Source organism: Pelophylax lessonae (genome assembly GCF_965119305.1).
Source record: "Pelophylax lessonae genome assembly, chromosome: 4".
Lineage (NCBI taxonomy): Eukaryota > Metazoa > Chordata > Amphibia > Anura > Ranidae > Pelophylax > Pelophylax lessonae.
Window position 1 is genome coordinate 119,991,272 of NC_138771.1, and position 22,025 is coordinate 120,013,296.

Below are 22,025 nucleotides of genomic sequence, written 5' to 3' on the forward strand. Positions count from 1 at the left end.
TGACTTCAGTGGCGATTTGACAGACATCTGCACAGATGTCTATTGAAATCGCCCCCCAAAATTTCAGAAACTACTTTTGGGAATCGGTACGGGGCACCGATTCAGACGTTGCCACTGCCAGCAATAGGCACCGATTTGACATGCGATTTGACATGTCAGGCCGCATGCCAAATCAGCCCAATGTAAACGTGGTCTAAAACCTGGAAGCTGATTGGTTTCTCTGCACAGCTGCACCAGATTTTGCACTCTCCAGTTTTAGTAAATCAACCCCAATGTAAGTTGTTACAACCAGGCAGACCTGCCACACTCCACCTATATGGTTGCAGATAAGCTTTTCTTGACTTTACCTTTGTGAGTTTGCTTTTGTCTGTTCGTTTTATTCATTTATTCATTAAATACTTGCTATTATTGCAGTTAAATGGCGCCCCCTTGTGTCTTTTCTTGTAGTACTACATACCTATGCTCAGGGACAGATATGCTTTGTCTAGACCAGTGATGGCGAACCTTGGCACCCCAGATGTTTTGGAACTACATTTGCCATGATGCTCCTGCACTCTACAGTGTAGTTGAGCATTTTGGGAAATGTAGTTCCAAAACTTCTGGGGTGCCAAGGTTTGCCATCACTGGTCTAGACTATAAATCAGAAAATAACTGTCTACTTATGGCTCAGAGGCCAATCTCAAAAAAGCAACCATGACATAGAAATACCACCTCCATGTTTACAATTAATAACAATATAGGAAAGAATGAAGTGGAGACTAGACCTGATAACAACTTCATCTTCTATGAGGTTAGTTCAAGAACCATTTGGATGGTCTGTAGAGCTGCAGTATTGAGTGTTGGTAGCATTGACGAGGGCTTGTCACCCCTGAGTACTGGCACCCATTTGTAAAACAATGAAAGGCCCAAAGAAAGGTAGACATTTGCCCCTTGTAATCTACTGTATATTAGCAATCTTTGTTTCAATATCCCTCTTTATATCATAACATTGCCTCTGACATATGGAGTCCTATGGTCAGGGCACTAGATCTCACAGACACCCATGCCAGCTATGACCATTTACTTCCTTGCTTGGACAGTATTCAAGAGCAGCAAAAGTAGCACCAGAAGTTCTAATAATTCAACAAATCGACCTCCCAACTTGAAGGATTTTTTTTTTCTTTTTTACTATGAATCCTTTTTTTTTCTCTTTGTCATACTCTCTTTTTATACCGTATCATTTCTTTGGTTGTGCAATATTATCTTTAAAACTTTTTTTTCTTTTATTATTTAATGTTTGTAATAAAGCTGATTTCTTTTGCATTTATGAATGTAAATATACTGTAAATGAAAATAAAGCTTCATGTGCACCATAACTTAAAGAATGAATCACCCAAATCTAAATAACATGGGATGGTTGCTGGGGAACTCAGTCATGCTGGCTTCTTATATTTCTAAGCATCGAATTCCCAGATAAGCTCATTTTCCAGGAATATCCCATATCTAAACCCTGGTGTTAAGCTATGACTAGTTCTGGGGAGCTCACTTACAGAAAGATATTGATAAAACAGAATGAGTCCAGAGACTGGTAACAGAAATGGTGAAAGGTCTGGGAGATAAAACATATGGAGAGCGACTTCAGGAACTTAATATGTCCAGTCTGGAGGAAAGGAGGGAAAGGGTAGACATGACTGAAACCTTTAAAGAGGTTGTAAACCCACATTTTTTTTTTCACCCTGAAAGAGAAACACATAATGAGCTAGTATGCATCGCATACTAGCCCATTATGAAATACTTACCTTAGAACGAGCCCCCGCCGTGCCGCCCGCTTACCTCTATGACGGGCGACATGTCCAGTTGCCCGTCTTCCAGGATCGCGTCATCCGGCCATCTGATTGGCCAGAGCCGCGGTGACGTCACTCCTGCGCACGCGCGCGGGAGCCGACGGTCACGGCACGGGGCTCTGAAGGAACGGCACGAGCAGCCGTTCCTTCAGAGCGCATGCGCCAGTAACGTCACTGACTGCATGTAAGGTAAATATCTTTTAAACGGTACATGTTTAGGAGATATTTAAAGTACCTATAGGTAAGCCTTATCATAGGCGTACCTATGGGTACAACTTGCAGAGGAGGGTTTACTTCCTCTTTAAATACATCAAGGGGGTGTATAAGGTTCAGGAGGGCAGTTTTTTTAATATGAAACCAAAGTCAGGAACATGGGGACCTCAAACTAACTGGATGATAGTCCAAAACTAATCTTGGAAAGTATTATTTTACTGAAAGGGTAGTTGATGCTTGGAATAAACTTCCAGCAGAGGTAGAGAGACAGTCAACAGTAAATGGCTTCAAACATGCTTGAGACAAACATAGATCTACAGTATACTCAGATAATAAAGTTAACAAAAAAAAAAAAAAAACAAACAAACAAAGAAAACAAAAAAGAAAAAAAAAAGAAATTGGCATACTAAATGGACTACTCAGTCTTTTCTGCAGTCACTTTTCTATGTTTCTATGTGTTATGTTCCTATGATAGATCCTTCATAACATAGAATCAGTTACTGTGCAATCCAGGTGGAAGAGGGTGATAAAGTCATTAAAGTGGCTGTAAACCACTGAAATGAAAAATGAACAAAGCATATTTTTCTATAGTATATACTTGCCTCAATCTAAAGCATGTAGTGTGATTGCTCTCTGCTGTCACTTTCCTCTGCTATCTTCACGAGTCACTTTTGACAGGTTATGCCAACTCCAAAGTATCCATGGGTATGGGGGAGGGGGCTGCAGCACGCAGTCTGTGATTGACAGCCTCAGTTGTGCATGTTTCTCTATGAGACTGTAATGATAGGAGTATCCATTCCCTAAACTCGGGTCCCAGATTACACTCAGCTCCCTGCTCTATGCTGTGCAGTGTGTAACATCAGATTCCCGACCCCTGCCTTCTGATAATGAGAAATGGTGTGTAAACTGTACACTTTGAACAGCTGCAGAGATAGCTGCAGATAAACTTATGTAGGAGGATTTGCTCCAACTCTGTGTCTTGTCACTTCACTGAGTATATCTAAGGGTTTATAATGACAAGGCCTGGTAGGAGGGGACAGATACACAAACTATTGCGGAAAATTCCTTCAAAGGTGTCTAAGAAGCCAGCAGGTGAGTGAGCGTACCAATAGCCATTCAGAATTACAAATGTCAGGTTATGTTCACATTTTACAGTTGTCTGATTACAATGGGAAGCATTTATCTCTGTACAAAAAATATTAATATTTATATTTTCTTTATTGATTGATGAATCATTTGATGAAAAATGATCACAAAATGATTTTAGGGGAACCTGTGAGGATAGAAAAGCTGTCATTACTCAGATATTTTTAAAGCTGCAGGCCCTGGCACTGTCCCCAGATCCTAGCAAACCTGCACTTATACTATTTGGAGTCCTGAGACTTGTTCCAGGTTAGTGATTTAGTGCATCGCAAAGCCCGGATCAAGATCTCAGTGCTGAAGCCCCTAGCTTTAAAAAAACCAAGTGAGGTTTGGTGGTAGCTCTCCTATTTCTATACTCTCAGGGTAAAGCTAAAAACAAAATCTTTACAGCTTTAGTTACAATACTTACTTGCAATAAAGTAGGTCACAGAATTTAGAGGCTGCTGTAGAAATCTTCTCTTCAGGGCTGCCCTGTCCTCTTCCTGCTGCTAAACTTCCATCACTGTGGGAATGAACAGTCTCCAGGCTCTGCTGCACTAAAGAGGATGACAGGGACACATCCTCTCCTTTCTCTCCTATTGAGACATTTTTTTTTCACTGATTACATTATCTGTGAATGGAGGAGAGTCAGATCAGTCACGTGATTCTCTCCCCCATTCACAGATAATGTTAACAGCAATGTAATCAATGGAATAACTTTCCTCAATGAGGGCAGGAGGGGTTTGTCCCAGTCGGATCAAGTATAGTGCAACTGAGGCCTGAGACCTGAAGCTGTTAACAATTACAGGGCTGGAAGTGCAGCAGCGGGAAGAGGACAGGGCAGCCCTGCTGAAACTGTTAACAATGACAGGGCTGGAAGTTCAGCAGCAGGAAGAGGACAGGGCAGCTCTGCTGAAGCTGTTAACAATGACAGGGCTGGAAGTTCAGCAGCAGGAAGAGGACAGGGCAGCTCTGTTGAATCTGTTAACAATTACAGGGCTGGAAGTTCAGCAGCAGGGAGAGGACAGGGCAGCTCTGCTGAAGCTGTTAACAATTACAGGGCTGGAAGTTCAGCAGCAGGAAGAGGACAGGGCAGCCCTGCTGAAGCTGTTAACAATTACAGGGCTGGAAGTTCAGCAGCAGAAAGAGGACAGGGTAGCCCTACTGAAGCTGTTAACAATTACAGGGCTGGAAGTTCAGCAGCAGAAAGAGGACAGGGTAGCCCTACTGAAGCTGTTAACAATTACAGCGCTGGAAGTTTAGCAGCAGGAAGAGGACAGGCCAGCCCTGCTGAAGCTGTTAACAATTAAAGGGCTGGAAGTTCAGCAGCAGGAAGAGGACAGGGCAGCCCTGCTGAAGCTGTTAACAATTACAGGGCTGGAAGTTCAGCAGCAGGAAGAGGACAGGTCAGCCCTGCTGAAGCTGTTAACAATTACAGGGCTGGACGTTAAGCAGCAGGAAGAGGACAGGGCAGCTCTGCTGAATCTGTTAACAATTACAGGGCTGGAAGTTCAGCAGCAGGAAGAGGACAGGGCAGCCCTGCTGAAGCTGTTAACAGTTACAGGGCTGGAAGTTCAGCAGCAGGAAGAAGACAGGGCAGCTCTGCTGAAGCTGTTTACAATTACAGGGCTGGAAGTTCAGCAGCAGGAAGAGGACAGGGCAGTCCTGCTGAAGCTGTTAACAATTACAGGGCTGGAAGTTCAGCAGCAGGAAGAGGACAGGGCAGCTCTGCTGAAGCTATTAACAATTACAGGGCTGGAAGTTCAGCAGCAGGAAGAGGACAGGGCAGTCCTGCTGAAGCTGTTAACAATTATAGGGCTGGAAGTTCAGCAGCAGAAAGAGGACAGGGTAGCCCTACTGAAGCTGTTAACAATTACAGGGCTGGAAGTTTAGCAGCAGGAAGAGGACAGGGCAGCCCTGCAATGAGGATTTCTACAAAATCCAGCAGACTACACACTGTGGGACATACTTCATTATAGTGTGCAGCCTGCACACCATGGGACATATTTCATTAGCTCATTACATAGGAAATGTAACTAAAGTTGTAGAGAATTTTGTTTTGGGCTAAACTTTAGCCTTAAAGGGTAACTCTATTTTTGTGGGGGAGAAAAATAGCAAATAAAGAAAAAACAATATAATGTATACAATTGCGACACAAGTCATATTGTAATTGAATGTTATTAAAAGTTACCTTTCCTTTTTAATCTGCAGCTGTTGTAGTTTTCTGAAAATGCAAGGCAATATGGTTACCTAGAGCTGTTCTGTACACAGAATGTACTGACCACACCCAAGAAACATAATTTCCTGCTTGTATGATTGGCTCACCATTTTTCCCAGAAGTCTGCCTAAGATACAAGTCAGATTTGTGGCATCCCCTGCAACAAAAATGCCATTTTTGGTGACATAATCCCAATAGGGACATGTGTAAAGGGATGCAGACCCAGCAGCTTTCCTCATTAGAGCCCTGCAGCTGCCACAGCTGATAGATCCTTATGTAACCACTCCATTAGACCCACTCAGTACAGAGAAAACAGGGAAACAGGGATTTCTTCAGAATAACAAAAGGTAACAAAGTTTGTTACAGAGCTTGTAATGTACATAGATCACCCAGAGGGGAATGTTTTTTTCTCAACAAAAGTTACACTTTATGGTAGATAAATACTAATGGAATAGCATTAAGTTTGCCAGGCAACCAGAAATCATAAACACTTTGCTCCTTTGTAAATTTTAATAAAATGCTTGTTTTCAACTTTTCTCATTATTTTTTGCATCTATGTGCTGATCCCCTGTAGCCTCTTTGCATGCACTCCCTGTCTACATGCATGAGCATCACTGTTGGATGAATGGCTTTTCTCAGGGCAGGTTTCTTGATGATGACATTGTACAATCTCTGCATTATTTGTATTCAAACAGCCACTTTTAGCTTCCATTTCAGGCCTCTGTGACATGGTGGCAATGTAGGAACACAACAGGTAGACAGGGACAACAGAGCACTGTCATCCTATAACAGGAGGTGCCTGAACAAGGACCATTACGGCAGGATCACCAGCTATTTTTTTGATGAAAGGTGTCATTTAAAAATATTGAAAATATTTCTGAAATTATATTAACATGTTAAAGTTGTTGTTCGTGTGAGATTTTAATGATTGTGTTTCATATACTTAGGGATTAATTAATAAAACAGTTGGAGTAATTTACAAGAACCAATCCGCTTTCACATTTCATTATTCATTTTTTTTGGAACAGCCAGAACAATAACAGATGATCAAATCCCTGGTGTCATGGAATAATCGACAACTATGCACACTATTCTTTGTTTTTTTTTTTTACTGTTGCAAATGACTGTCTTAACAATAATGGTAAAACAATGCAATAAAATGTTATTCCACAGGGTGGCGCACAAATCACCTTTCACTGGTGAGACATAGTAATAATTGTGTTTCCCATACATGGCATTTTCTGTATCACTCAAGATTTAACAAAGAAATCCTAAACCGCAGAGCAAGGGTCTTCAAACTATGGCCCTCCAGCTGTTCAGGAACTACAATTCCCATCATGCCTAGTCATGTCTGTGAATGTCAGAGTTTTACAAAGCCTCATTGGATGTGTAGTTCCGCAACAGCTGAAGAGCCGTAGTTTGAGGATCCCTGAGCTAAGCATGTGTTTTGGAGTCAAGGCAAGTAAAACAAGTTAAGTATGTGAAAAGTGCGCTGATTCAAATATGGGTGTGCTGCTACCTTAGAATGAAATTGAATATGATGGATAAGTGAAAATCAGGTGCGCTAACCCAAAAAACATATCATAGCATATAAACATATACATGAAAGTGATGAAGACAAAAAATTATCAGAATGAGTCCAACAGGTGTAAATCAAAAAGTGAAACAAGGAGAATCACCAGTGTATCTCAAACAATAGTGTCCAAAAAAATGTAATAAACAGTCCAATTGATGAAAAATCCAAAAATTCGTGCTGTGAACACACTTTGACTCAAGAAGGTGTAAGCCACGTGATAAAAAGGGTACACCACCAGGGTACACCACCAGCTTAGCTCCTTACCAGACGATGGAAGTATAAGGGCATATATAGATATCCCTTCCCCTGAAGACCACGCAGCTACAGAAAGATTCCAAATCACCCAGGTGACAATTAAACACACAGGTAGTGTTTGGACTCTTACCGGACAACGCCAAGATGCAAGCCTGAAACTGATCCTGTGAAGGGGTCCTGTGTGGAATCACTGTAGGTGGATGGCTGAAGGGATCTCAGCTGTCTGGCAAGACCCACATGCAATAGATGGAGTACGGGAAAGAAAGCTTCTCTTTCGTATGTCATGAGTCATACATTCCTGTACCGTGCTCCCAGCCACGATCCTCTACACCGTCACACCGGAGAATATTGTTGTTTGGGACGTGTTGGAGAACACCACACATACGGTTATTATCCGAGACCAGTCAGGAGTTTGTCTGGTGGAGGTCGGTTCCCTCCCTTGTTCACAGTGGAGGTCGTTTTGTTCCTTTCCCAGCTGGAGATCGGCATGTGTGTTAGGCCTTCTTTGACCTACTATCTGGTGAGTTTATTACCATAAGGGTGAACACCGTGGTGAGGTGAAGGGTCCTGTGTGGTCAAAGTCTTAGGACACCTGCTTTGGACTGTCATTTTTGAAGAACTTTCGGGCACAGTGCATGAACTTTATTACCTATTCCCCATCATTTGGGTTGCACTTTATTTTAGCGCTGCTAGTGCGTTTTTAGTTGGATGTTGTTGAGCATCTCAATTTTTATACTTTCATGTATATGTTTATATGCTATGATATGTTTTTTGGGTTAGCGCACCTGATTTTCACTTATCCATCAAGTAAAACAAGTTGTTCATGTCAGATATACACATCCAGGCATGTTTATTATACAGTGCAAAAAGAATTGCAATCATATTATAGAAAGTGCAGTAACCATTGCAACCAATCAGGTATCAGCTTATCATAGCGACATAGCATGAAAGACAATGCGAATCCTGTGAATCAATTTACTTTGTATCCTGTGGTTTTGCCTTCCTAAATATGTCTATTAGAAAGCTGATAAACGGCACTTCCTGGTTACCATGTGATAAGCTGTGATTGGACAAAGCTGATCAAATGGTAAAGAGCCTACGTCATAGGCTCTTTACCAGGATCGAAGATGCAGTGTGTCACAGTGCGTGCAGGTGCGGGTGCGCACGAGCGGCTTATCCTGTTGGACGTCATATGACGCCCAGTCAGGATAACGTAACCACTTTGTGGCCATCATTCTGCTATATGGCTGGCGGGAAGTGGTTAAAATATAACTAAAGCACCTCTTTAACTGAAAAATTGAAGATTTGCTATGTTGTAGGAAACATCTAAAATGTTAAGTTTGTCTAGGCAGGGCCCTGAAAAATGTACCATTCGTTTTGAGTTCATCCTGAAAAATAGCATTTATCAGCTCACCAGTCATCGGGAGGGCAGCTCTGACATGAAGAAACATCATTTCCTTACCAAGATAGGCACCTCCACACAGAAAGACAATGCAGAACTAGGCTACTAGTGACTAGTCTATTGTCCTTTGCTTGCCTTTTTGGGTACAGCTTCCATAGTTCAGTTCCTGTTTAAATCAACCTAAAAGAGATATTTAGAGAAGGGTGAATTGAAAGCAACTTAGCATTCTGATAGATAGTCCTGCAAAGCACAAGCCTTAGCTATTGTTGAGCTTTACTAACAAAAATAACAAATGTTCCTGGATCACCTGCAGCCACCGATCAGTATATTCTGACAGCTGTGGGTGCTGCTGTTAGAATACGATGTCCCAGCAAGGGGAAATACACTGCCTACTTTGTTTGTGTAGATTGTTTTTTTTTTTTTCTCATTCAGCCCACTGGCTGAAGAAATAAAACAGTGTATGGCCATCTTAAGGCTTCAAGACTCCATAGTAAGAGCCATTACCTTCAAATGAAAAACATGTAAAATGGAATTTATCCAAGAGATTGCCAAATAATTGCCCAAGAAGTCACAAAGAATTCTAAAAAAAAAAAAACTTGAATATAATAATAAAAATAAAAAAGACTACTGAGACTATCCGCTGTCTTACTGACACCACCCAGTACCCTACTGACACCAATCTTCGACTTACTGATGCCATCCACTGCTCCACTGACTGACACCACCCACTGCCTTACTGACACCATCCTCTGCCCTAATGACACCATCCACTGCCCTACTGACACCAACATCTACCTTGCTGACACTCTTCACACACCATCCACTGCCCTACTGACAATGTCCACTGCTCTAATGACTGTCACTGTCCACTTTTAAGATAAGCTAAGTTTATATTTTTACAGTGACATTTGTTTTATTATATTTTTCTAAGTTTTCCTTACTATTTAGTTAGGCCTGGTTAATTAATTTATTTAAAAAAAAAAGGGCGGTAATCTGTGTGATCTCTTTCATGTCATTCAGGTAGATCTCCCCCTCTTAAAGTATGCCTACCCCTGGTTTAAAAGATTTGTTATTGCTTATGCAGTTTTCCTGCAACTTATTGACAACATATAAGGACAACGTATAAGCACAGAAAAGTAACATCCATGGAAATGAATGTGTCTTCCTAAAATAGAGGGAGTAAATATGAATTAAATAGGAAAGCAGGAAGTGGCTCATTGATGACATCAGTTGGATCACATCCAACTTTATTAAACCTGCACATAGCACACCATTGCCCCACCTAGGGCTGCCCCTCTCTAGCATTTCACCAAATATGGGCTCAATCACAAATATTAAGCCCATATTGGGTGAATTATTAGAGAGCAGTTGGGAATGGATTTTGGTCAGCACCTGGAGTTCCAGAGGCAGGGGATTTTTATAGAGGCTTGGAGTAATGATATTTCGCATGAAGAGGAAATATTTGTGTTTGCATTCCATTTTTACACGCAGTCAAATCTGAAAGGCTTAACCACTCGGCACAAACATTGGTGACTGCCCTTTAAATTGGTATTTAGTGGAGACATGCCCTCTTACATTGGTGGCCAGTGGGGAAATGCCACATTACATTGGAGGTCAGTGGTGAAATGCCACATTACATTGGAGGCCAGTGGTGAAATGCCACATTACATTGGAGGTCAGTGGTGAAATGCCACATTACATTGGAGGCCAGTGGTGAAATGCCACATTACATTGGTAGTCAGTAGAAATTTGTCCTCTTAAGTCAGTAGTGTACTGCTCAGTAATATTTGTGGTTAGGTGAAGCAATGCCTTATTTTTTTGGTGCCTCAATGCATTGATAGTTAGTGGAATGAATGCCCCTTACATTGGTGATCATTGGTGATCAGTGGGAAGAATAATTCCTTCACAGAACGCAAAACAGTTCATTGGTATTGATTGTTACTTACCTGAGAAACAAGAAACACCACTGCTCCTGTACTACTGCTTCTGCCAGAACTATTAAAGCAGCATTGGAGGAGGGATCAGTCTACCCAAATGGCCACATACAGAAGACACACTCTCTTATTGCTTACACAAAAAAAAATGTTCTTATTAGGTAAGAACCAGGCTTGGTTGTTGTTTTATTAAAAAAAAACATGTAAAAGTAAATGGTGTGTCCCTTTGACAGAGTTCAAAAACTGGAGGCTAATTTCTGATTGGTTACTATGCAATGCTACACTTCAACAAATTTAACAAATATATATATGTATACAGTATATTCAAAGAGGCTATATAATAAAAAGAAGATGTTTATTGCTCTGTAAAAAGAAAATATATATGGGAAGAAGTTACTAAAACTTAAAGCGGAACTAAACCCATTTGTGATAGACCACCTGGCACCCAGCTTGGGTGCCTCCACCAAGGTACAGCATCCTCCACTCTGAAACCAGGTATTATAGCTGGGGATTGCACCAGGAACTAGATGACACTAGCTTAGGTGTAAATTGGAACTGTTTATTGGCAACTATACCACACAAAATCAAGCCTGGTAACATTATCCTAAACAATGCAATCTGTAAACAGTAATATCATCAGTACATCTAACAGTACATCTAATGAACAGATAATATAAACATAAACACATAAACATCCAATAATAGTTTGGTAACGAGGTGAAGTGTAAACAATACTAGCAGACCGACAGAAACAGTAGGTGAATCAATAAACCTAGGTGGGGGATTCACACCTAGGAGGCACGCAATGGGGAATTATACAATGAGAGAAAGACAGCTTAACCTCCCTGGTGGTATGATTCTTTCCGATTTTAGGTGCTGAAAGCGGTACCATTATTTTGCATGTAATTCTTAAGAATGAGCAGCCCAAACCAACTATTTACATTTGATTTTTTTTTTTACTGTGCGTTCTTCTTTATAACATCTCGGGTATGATAAAGTTTGAAACACAAAATCATAAATTCTAATATTATAAATGACTATGAATAAGTTAAAGTATGTATGTATATATATATATATATATATATATATATATATATACTGTATATATACATATATATATACATATATATATATATATATATATATATATATATATATATATACATATATATATATATATATATATATATATATATATATATATATACATAAAAAGTACAGTAAAACTGCAGGAAAGGGCACTGGGGGGCGATCTAATGTGAATTTATTTTATTTTGCAATGTATCAGTGTGTTTGGTGTGTTTTACATTTGAATTTGCCGCCGGTTCCACCCCCCTGCGAGCGTCACATAGCAGGAGACGGAAGCCGGGGCACAGAGAGCATCGGGAGGAAGATCCGCCGCCGCACACCGCCCGCATACATCGCTGGATCCCGGGGACAAGGTAAGTAACCCCTTTACCAGGATCCAGCGATGCTTCTAGGGGTACCCCGACTGTGGCTCTGGGTTATGGCTTTTGGCACTGAAATTTAACCCAGAGCCACACTCGGGAATATAATAAACAGATTCCACATAACAGCAGGACTCCTGCTTAGAGTCTCTGAGCCTGGGGGGGGGGGGGGGGGGGGTTGAAGCAATTGTTGCTGGTTTGGGCACAGAGGCCCCAAATTTGTAGCCAGGTCCTAGGTTCCCAGAGCCTGTGTGCTTTCGTGGGCAGGGACCCAAATCTGAAGCAAATCCACTCCAAAGATCCCCAAGGCACACACCTCCCAAAGAATAGAGCCCCCTCAAAAGCCAGGGCCCATAGTCAGTAGGTAAGAGGTCACCCTGCAGTCCCCTCCAAAAGCCTCGGTTGTGTCACATCATCAATTTAACAGTTTCAAAACAGAGTTACATTTCTGGCACATGTAACTGTCAAACTGTCAAACCATCATAAGGCTGAAGTCATAACTGTTTACATGTGCAGCATGATTGCAGTTAAAGATCAAACAGAGGAAAAGATGGCACGATAGTGGGGGTTTGTTCTGCTTTAAGAAGACAGAATCTGGAGTAGCTGTACAAGGTCTGCTTCTTAGTTAAGCTTAGAAAATTAAAACTAGCAGTAAATTGGTTGCCATGTACAACTGCTTTAGTCTTACTAAATTCCCCTCATTGGTCTTACAGAAAAACCTGAAACTAGAATAATAAAAACTTCACAAAAGTGATGTCTCTTTGCAGAAGCTTTCCAGGACATGAAGAGGGGAGTGTGATACAGAAGGGTCACTTATTCCTAATGATTATTAGTGATCTTAATAATGATTAGGTTTGGTTAAGGTGGGTACACCAGGGACCAGAAGAATTTAGATCTGAGTGTGGCCCTCCCTGTTTGACAGAAGTCGATCACTAGATCTTAAGTAAGTGGTGGTAAGTGTCAAGAGCTAAGGACACACTTTCGGTACAAGGCTATGTTTTGGAGTTTAGGGTTAAAGGATGTCAAATGTTAAGGGTCAGGTTAAGGGTTGTCTGTCTGAAGGTGTTAAAGTCAAATTTTAGAGGTTTAGGTGAGCAGGTTAAGTGCTAGTAGTGTGCTATCAAGCAGTTACAATTTTTATGACACTTAAGGTAGCCTTGAACTGGACTTCTGGCACCGGATCCTAAAGTCCCATTCTTAGAAAGTGGTAGCTTTGAGTCTGGGTTCACAATTGTGCGATGCGGGAAGGCTGCGAATTCCTGTTCACGCATCGCTTCCGCACATCTGGCAGTTCACACTGCCATATGTGGTACGCAGGGGGTGTCAATTAAATGTTAACGACACCCCCAGTTTGATCGCATATCGCAGTACGATCTGACAGTTCGCACAGGATCAGATCGCACAAGTGTGAACCACTGTGCGATCCGATTCTGATGCGGCTGAAAAAAAGGGTCCTGTGCGAGTTTGGTGCGGATACAGTGCGAATTCAGCCATACAAAGTGTATGGCTGAATTTGCATCCGCACATCCGATCGCATGTAATGAAGGAGCACTGCGCTCCGAATTACATGCGATCGCCGCACTCGCAATAATGTGAACCGGCCCTGAAACCAGGGGAACTTTATAACATGAATAGCAACTTCCTACAAATAAAGAAAGCAACACTTGTGCCTCACTACTGATTATCACATTTAGTAGCCAATAGTGTGGATTAGGAGAGTAGTGGATGGCTTTCTAGTAAGGCATCAATAATTGCATGTGAGAACCCCCTGGGGTTTGATGTTCCCAGAGTGCTCCAACAGGGAAAAGTTCAAAATCTGGTGCAGCTCTGCATAGAAACCAATCAGCTTCCAGTTTTTTTTTTTTCAACGCTTAATTGAATAAGTTGAAGTTAAAATTGGACTGGCTACCATGCACAGCTGCTCCAGATTCTGCACTCTCCAGTTTTAGTAAATCGACCTCATAATTTATATGCCAATTTATAGTACTAATTTCAAGTACAGGTTGCTTTAATCTGTGATAATGGTGGCATTCCAGTACTTTTGAACTCATAAAAATAAATTCTTTCTGAGAATATTTTTCTCTTTCTATCTTCTTGTCTAGAAACATAGCGTTTCTAGAGTATCACATTTCCAGCAAATGATCTTATAATCATTGGATATCTTAACGTCTTTGTAATTATCTTAGTTACTGATTTATGATAAGATATACAGTATACAGGGTATGCTGTTTGTTTAAACTGAAATTAACAAAACAGGATAAAGAATTTAAATCCAATACAATTCTGATTTTATTTTTTTAACGATCCATACGTTGCAATTTATTCTATAATAAAGGGCCATGTTAAAATAAACTAAACAAAAGATTATATTCTCTTGTGAATGTAGCACTGCCCCCATGAGGGCTGCTGGTTAGCGGGTGTTCCTCTACCTTCCAACCCACTTGACGCTTTAGGTTCTGACATGACAAATGAGTTTTCTAAAGACACACTGACACAATGGGAGTACCGTTTTGTTATTTTACTTGAGTAAACAAATATAACTTACTGGTTAACAGGTATAACTTGGTATTAAAAGAATATATCAATAACAGTCAGACAAACCTCACCAAACTCAGTGAGGTTCAACAGACTGACACAATATGAATATAAATGATCAGTAAGAAATAGCAAACAGCATTGATAATGCAACCAAATAGAATATCAGCAATGCCTGTCAATACTATTGCAATGTAAAATAACTATGGCCTAAACAAAATGCCTCTGAGATCACCCCCAGCTATAATTGGTTCTAACTGGTAGTTATTTAAATTACTGTAACTGGTCCCCTTTAAGACAAACAAGTGTTGAACCCCCTCTCCTAGCAAGGCCTTGTTAAGTCTTCACCGGCAGTTGGAGCTCTTATCACTGTTCAATGTGATATTTGTAATCCCAAGGTAGTAATGTGATATATGTATTGTGAAGATGCGCTGGTCAAAAATTTGGGGATTGTTGCACTAAATTTCCTGAATATTGGGAAAAAGAAAACAAAAATATATAAAAGAAGTGTGCTATCCTGTAAACAGTGCGATGTAAGATAGATCTATCAATAAAGACTCTGAAAACACATACAGTGGTCTGTAGTGTAGAATTGTCCAACCATATGAATGCTGCATAATACAAGTGTATTCATAAATATTTTATTATTTTATTATTTAAAGCACTGCGCAAACTGTTGGCGCTATATAAATCCTGTATAATAATAATAATAATAATTTAATACAATATGATATTATAATAAATTGCAGTTCTCAAGAAAAACCCCTCCACGTGAAGGGTTAATAAGCAGTGCAGTCCTGTATTTGCATGTGTATATGAACTGAAGAGGTAGTTCTGCCAAATCCATAGGGGTGCAACGTAAATCACCCACAGGACTTGGTTTGACACACTAGTTTTTTTCTTTTTTTTTGCTTAGTACTAATAGATCTCTGCTTTCCATTGTGGCTACACATGCTAGATCTCTATTCAAACCAGCATGATCATATCCTTTCTGTAAGAATCTATTCTAAGTCTAAGGACTTCTGCCTGTGTCTAAAATGTGTCCAGATTAGAATGTGTGTGATACTGTCTGCTGTCAGTGTGTTATTGAGAGAGAATAAACTTGCGATTGGGAATTCACCAGGCACTTTCACTTGTTAGTGTCCACTTGTGACGATCCTGTGACACAGGCGATGCGCCCTCCCACGCTCCTACGTCTGGGAGTGATCGATACTCGGCTGTCCCGGTCAGTCAGCTCAGCCTCCGCCCGCTCCACTGGATCCACTACCTCTGTGTAGTCACCAGCATGAGAATGGGCTTCGATCTCACTAGGCCACATGTAAAAGGCCTCAATCACCGACAGTGTCCCGACACACCTCTCAGGCTGGTCTGTACTCGCTGCGTCCCGGAAGCAGGAGAACACGCACCTTGTGAAGCAGATAGGTTTATAGGCTTTCCCTTGATCCTCCACTGGTCCAATGCTCCCTAGGAGTATAGTTTCTTCAGCAATACCAACAACAGTCTGCATCCCGACCAGAACTATATCTCCCACAATCCAGTTTGCAAACTTCCTGTGAAGGCCGATCCTCTTCTGTAAGCAGCTTTAAAGGGGCACTCTGACGATGTCAACAATAACGGTAAACCTGAATATATGTATATATTTGCAATATATATATGGTAATCCGGTCCCGGCTACATGAACATATAAGAAGTCAGGGTAGGATACATGTACGAATTAGCATTCCTACCAACAGAAGGTAAGACAGTCAGTTGTAATGTTTGCCTCACACATATGCTGTACAAGATAACCATATACAGGTCCTTCTCAAAAAATTAGCATATTGTGATAAAGTTCATTATTTTCTGTAATGTACTGATAAACATTAGACTTTCATATATTTTAGATTCATTACACACAACTGAAGTAGTGCAAGCCTTTTTATTGTTTTAATATTGATGATTTTGGCATACAGCTCATGAAAAACCAAAATTCCTATCTCAAAAAATTAGCATATTTCATCCAACCAATAAAAAAAAAGTGTTTTTAATACAAAAAAAGTCAACCTTCAAATAATTATGTTCAGTTATGCACTCAATACTTGGTCGGGAATCCTTTTGCAGAAATGACTGCTTCAATGCGGCGTGGCATGGAGGCAATCAGCCTGTGGCACTGCTGAGGTGTTATGGAGGCCCAGGATGCTTCGATAGCGGCCTTGAGCTCATCCAGAGTGTTGGGTCTTGCGTCTCTCAACTTTCTCTTCACAACATCCCACAGATTCTCTATGGGGTTCAGGTCAGGAGAGTTGGCAGGCCAATTGAGCACAGTAATACCATGGTCAGTAAACCATTTACCAGTGGTTTTGGCACTGTGAGCAGGTGCCAGATTGTGCTGAAAAATGAAATCTTCATCTCCATAAAGCTTTTCAGCAGATGGAAGCATGAAGTGCTCCAAAATCTCCTAGCTGCATTGACCCTGCCCTTGATAAAACACAGTGGACCAACACCAGCAGCTGACATGGCACCCCAGACCATCACTGACTGTGGGTACTTGACACTGGACTTCAGGCATTTTGGCATGTCCCTCTCCCCAGTCTTCCTCCAGACTCTGGCACCTTGATTTCCGAATGACATGCAAAATTTGCTTTCATCCGAAAAAAGTACTTTGGACCACTGAGCAACAGTCCAGTGCTGCTTCTCTGTAGCCTAGGTCAGGCGCTTCTGCCGCTGTTTCTGGTTCAAAAGTGGCTTGACCTGGGGAATGCGGCACCTGTAGCCCATTTCCTGCACACGCCTGTACACGGTGGCTCTAGATGTTTTTACTCCAGACTCAGTCCACTGCTTCCGCAGGTCCCCCAAGGTCTGGATCGGTCCTTCTCCACAATCTTCCTCAGGGTCCGGTCACCTCTTCTCATTGTGCAGCGTTTTCTGCCACACCTTTTCCTTCCCACAGACTTCCCACTGAGGTGCCTTGATACAGCACTCTGGGAACAGCCTATTCGTTCAGAAATTTCTTTCTGTGTCTTACCCTCTTGCTTGAGGGTGTCAATGATGGCCTTCTGGACAGCAGTCAGGTCGGCAGTCTTACCCATGATTGCGGTTTTGAGTAATGAACCAGGCTGAGAGTTTTTAAAAGCCTCAGGAATCTTTTACAGGTGTTTAGAGTTAATTTGTTGATTCAGATGACTAGTTACATTAATTTTATAATTAGATAACCCACTGTATGTTTTCAGGGCGTCTAGAATATTTGGTAATGAAAGAGAAGGGTTAGTAGCAAAAAACAGCAGGTCATCCGCAAACGCGGCCACCTTGTGTTGTTCCCCCCCGCTTTGGATTCCCGCTATATCCGGAGAACTCAGAATTCTGCACAATAGGGGTTCCAGACACAACACGAATATAAGCGGGGATAGAGGGCACCCCTGCCGTGTGCCATTAGAGATAGGAAAGTAACTCGACCTCCATTCATTTACCCTAACCGCAGCCGTAGGGACCGTATAAAGTGCCAGTATAAATTGCAGCATTTGTGGTCCCAGGCCTATGTATGACAGGGTGGCCCGGATAAAATCCCACGCCACCCTGTCAAAGGCCTTTTCTGCATCTGCTGCGAAGAGAACCATCTTCTTCCGTGATGTACGTGCCCGATGTATTAAATCTATGGCTCGGATTGTATTGTCCCGGGCCTCCCGGGTAGGAATAAAGCCCACTTGGTCGAAATGGACCAAGTCTGCCATATGTGGTAAGAGCCGATTTGCTAATATTCTTGCGTATAGTTTCATGTCTACATTTATCAAAGATATCGGGCGATAGCTGCCACAACACAGGGGGTCCTTCTCCTCTTTAAGTATTAGAGTAATATGCGCCCGTAAAGAATCCAACGGGAACGCCGCTCTTCTTCCCACTTCATTGAAATGTGATAGTAGGGGGTTCTTTAAACGCTCCCCAAATTTCTTGTAATAACTTAAAGTAAAGCCATCTGGGCCAGGTGCCTTATGTGCCTTGGTCTGTGAAATCGCAGCGGCCAGCTCTTCCCCCGATATCTCGCCTTCCAAAGTCAGTACTTGGTCTTCTGAAAGTGTACGCATGCCCGAGTCTCGTAAATACTCCTCTGTCTGCTTCCCCTTTTCTGGACTTTTCTTGCTCCCTATTTCCGGTAGGTTATATAGTGACCAATAGAAAGAGCAGAACTCTTCTGCTATGTCAGCTGAAGTGTGAACCTCCCCACCTTTTGTATTTCTAAGACGTAAAATTTGAGTTCGTCTTTTTGGGCCCCTCAATGCTCGTGCCAGCATCGCCCCTGGTTTATTTGCGTATTCATACAGGTGTCTTTTCAACCATAACATATTTCATACTGTCTTTTGGAAAAGTATCTGATTCAATTCCTCTCTTACCCGCATGAGAGGGATCAAGTGAGCTTCCGCAAGCGTTCTCTTATGCTGTCTACTCAGATGTTCAATTTTAGTTAGATATTCTTTAATTTTCGCCTCTCGCTCTCTTTTACGCTGTGCACCCAACTGTATCAGAACCCCTCTTATGACGCACTTGTGCGCTTCCCAGATCGTGGAAGGTGAGAGCGACTCCGGTGTATTTTCCAAAAAGTAGTTATGTAACGCCTCATCTATCTTCACCTCCGTTTCCGAGGATTGTAATAAGGCCTCATTTATGCGCCATGATCTTGGACTACAGTTTTTTGATTCCCACTCTATACTCACATACACCGGAAAATGGTCAGAGATTGAAAAATCTCCGATATCTGAGTCTGTCACTAACGGCAGGTCTGCCTGGGTAACCAGGATTCTGTCTATTCTACTATATGCCTTGTGGATTGGAGAATAGAAAGTGTAATTTCTCTCCCCTGGGTGCATCAACCTCCATGGGTCGATGAGGCCCAGGAGGGAGATCTCTTTTTGTAGCCTTCGTAATTTAGCAAATGACATATATGAGCTTCTTTTGGAGGTATCCAACAGAGGTTCTGGGGCATAATTAAAGTCACCTCCAATCACTAAGTGCCCTTCCCGGAATTCCAAGACAACTGGAATCATTTTCTGTAAAAACATTACATGCTCATAGTTGGGAAAATAGACATTTACGAGGGTTACCTCGACCCGTCCTATCCACCCCTTCACCAACACGAACCTACCTATTAGGTCAGCCAATTCTTCTTTCAGGGTCCAATTCATAGCACTTGATATTAAAATGCTCACACCCTTTGATTTAGCAATAGGGGATGTAGCGTGGTAAACCCATGGAAAGTCTTTATTGTACAATTTTGGTACTGCATCTTTGCGGAAGTAGGTCTCCTGAATGAAAGCTATTTGTGTAGCATCTCATTTTAGATCTCCCATAAGTCTCCTACGCTTCTGTGGGGTTGATAGTCCCCTCACATTATAGGTCATAATCTTACAACCTGCTGCCCCCCCCTGGGTCGCCCCACCTCCAGCCACCATTGTGGAACGGTCCCCTGCCCCCTACGGCCACACAACCTATGCGAGAAAAAAAAAAAAAAAATGTAATAATAAAAAAAAAAAAATTGACAAGAAAAGAAACCCCCCTTCACCCACACAAGTATGTATATACTGTTTAATACCCACTACCCCTACCCCCCTCTAATGGTTATCTAAACCAGCGCAACCAGGCGCTATCTACTGAGGGGGCCGTGGTTCCCAAAACCCCGCGAGCAAGCCACTGTACCTGGACACTCTCCTTCAAGAACACAAGAGGGAAGAAAAAAGAAGAAAAGGCTGGGCTCCAAAAATTGGAGCTAAGAAAATGGGCTCTACTCCCTCTCACCCCTACCGTGGTGGTAAGGATGTAGTCCCTATCTTATCGCAGACAGTAAAACTATAAATTTAAAGTGTCCAGCTAGAGGAGCTCTAACTCGGCGGACGATCGCCTCCCTTCACATAATGTCAATGTCCTACTCCCCCCCCCCCGCCCCAGAGACCCCCTCTTACGCCTCCCAATCTAGTCAAACTACCCCGAGCCAGGTCGCAGATAAAGGGGACTTGATTGCTACATGGTCAGATCCCTTGCTTGTGCCTTCTACTCCTATCACTCTATGGATTCCCCTCCCCCTCCCCCCATCTCCCTTCCTGAGGGCCCCGGGGCCCCCTCACCCCCCCTTCTGCAAAACATCTACCCTCCCCTCAACTCCATCTTAACCCTTCAGACTTGCGCTAGGTCCTGGAAGGATCTCTCTTACTCACTTCTAGTTGCTATTAACCATAACTATTCCCTGAGTCACTATATCCTCTGTATACACCCTAATAGTGATTTAAATTCGGTATTATTAAGTCTCACATATCTTCTTTTTTATGTCTTAAGCGTGTCCCGCACGAAGTGAGGGAACACTCTCAAATTACCTCTACCTCAGTGCCCCCTTCCCTCTTAACCCTTAAGATCGCGCTCCGGCCCTCCATGGCTGGCGGGGCACGAATAGAAACAGAAAAAAAAATAAAAAAATTTATAAAAAAAAAACACCTTGTGAAGTTATAGTTGATTTCTACAGATACAAATATATAATATCCAACTTTCCTGTGAAAAAAAAAAAAAGAAAAAAAAAGAAAAAAAAAAATCCAAAAACGCACACAACAAATCCCCCATAAGAAAAACATGAAAAAATAACACAAATCACACTAAAAGTAACCCCCCCCCCTTCCCCTTCGAGGGTGACTCAGATAGTAAGGACATATAAAAAGTAAAAGAGAAAAAATGCAGAAAAAACGCCCATATCTTGACAAAGCAAATGTTCGAGGCGGGTGTGGGGATACCAGGGACCTCCACACATCTTAACTTTCCCCCCTCCCAGAAAGAGAGGGAGAAGAGGAGATAGGGAGAACCCCAGAAACAAACAAAAGAAAAAAAAACGCATGGGAAAAACCGGAAAAATAAATACAAAAAAAAAAAAAAAAACATGGAATAGGCCAGGAACCTGTGTGCAGCACTTTTAGGTTCGTTGTATTAATGTCTCCTTGTCCTGAGCATCTGTTTTGCTCCCACACCTATCTGCTCCAAATTTCACCCATGTTGTATGACTTAATTCATGTAGTAGTTCACGGAGTTTCCTAGGACATCTATCCAGTCACTCACATGGATCGGGGCGCACCCCAAAAATTTAAAGAGCCCGGGGAGCTGGTCTGGCCCTTTCAATAAGAACGTTTCTCTGTCTTTCACCACTTTCAAATGGAAAGGGTGTCCCCAAAAATAGGTTGCTCCCACTTTTCTTATGACCTCTAGGAGGGGTTTAATTGCGGCTCTCATCTTTAGGGTCCCCCGTGAAAGATCTGGCAATAGTTTCAGCTGAGAACCTTCATACTCAATCTGCCCTTTTGCCCATGCTTGTCTCATTATGTCTTCTTTAAGTGAAAACAGGTGAATCCTAATCAGGACATCTGGGATTAGTTCTGTTACCGTCCTTCGGGGCGCTTTAACCCTGTGCACTCTCCAATTTCCATTTTTTCCATTTGGGGTCTCTCCAACACACCATTCAAAATACCCACTACCGTGGTTCTGAGCTCTGGGCTATT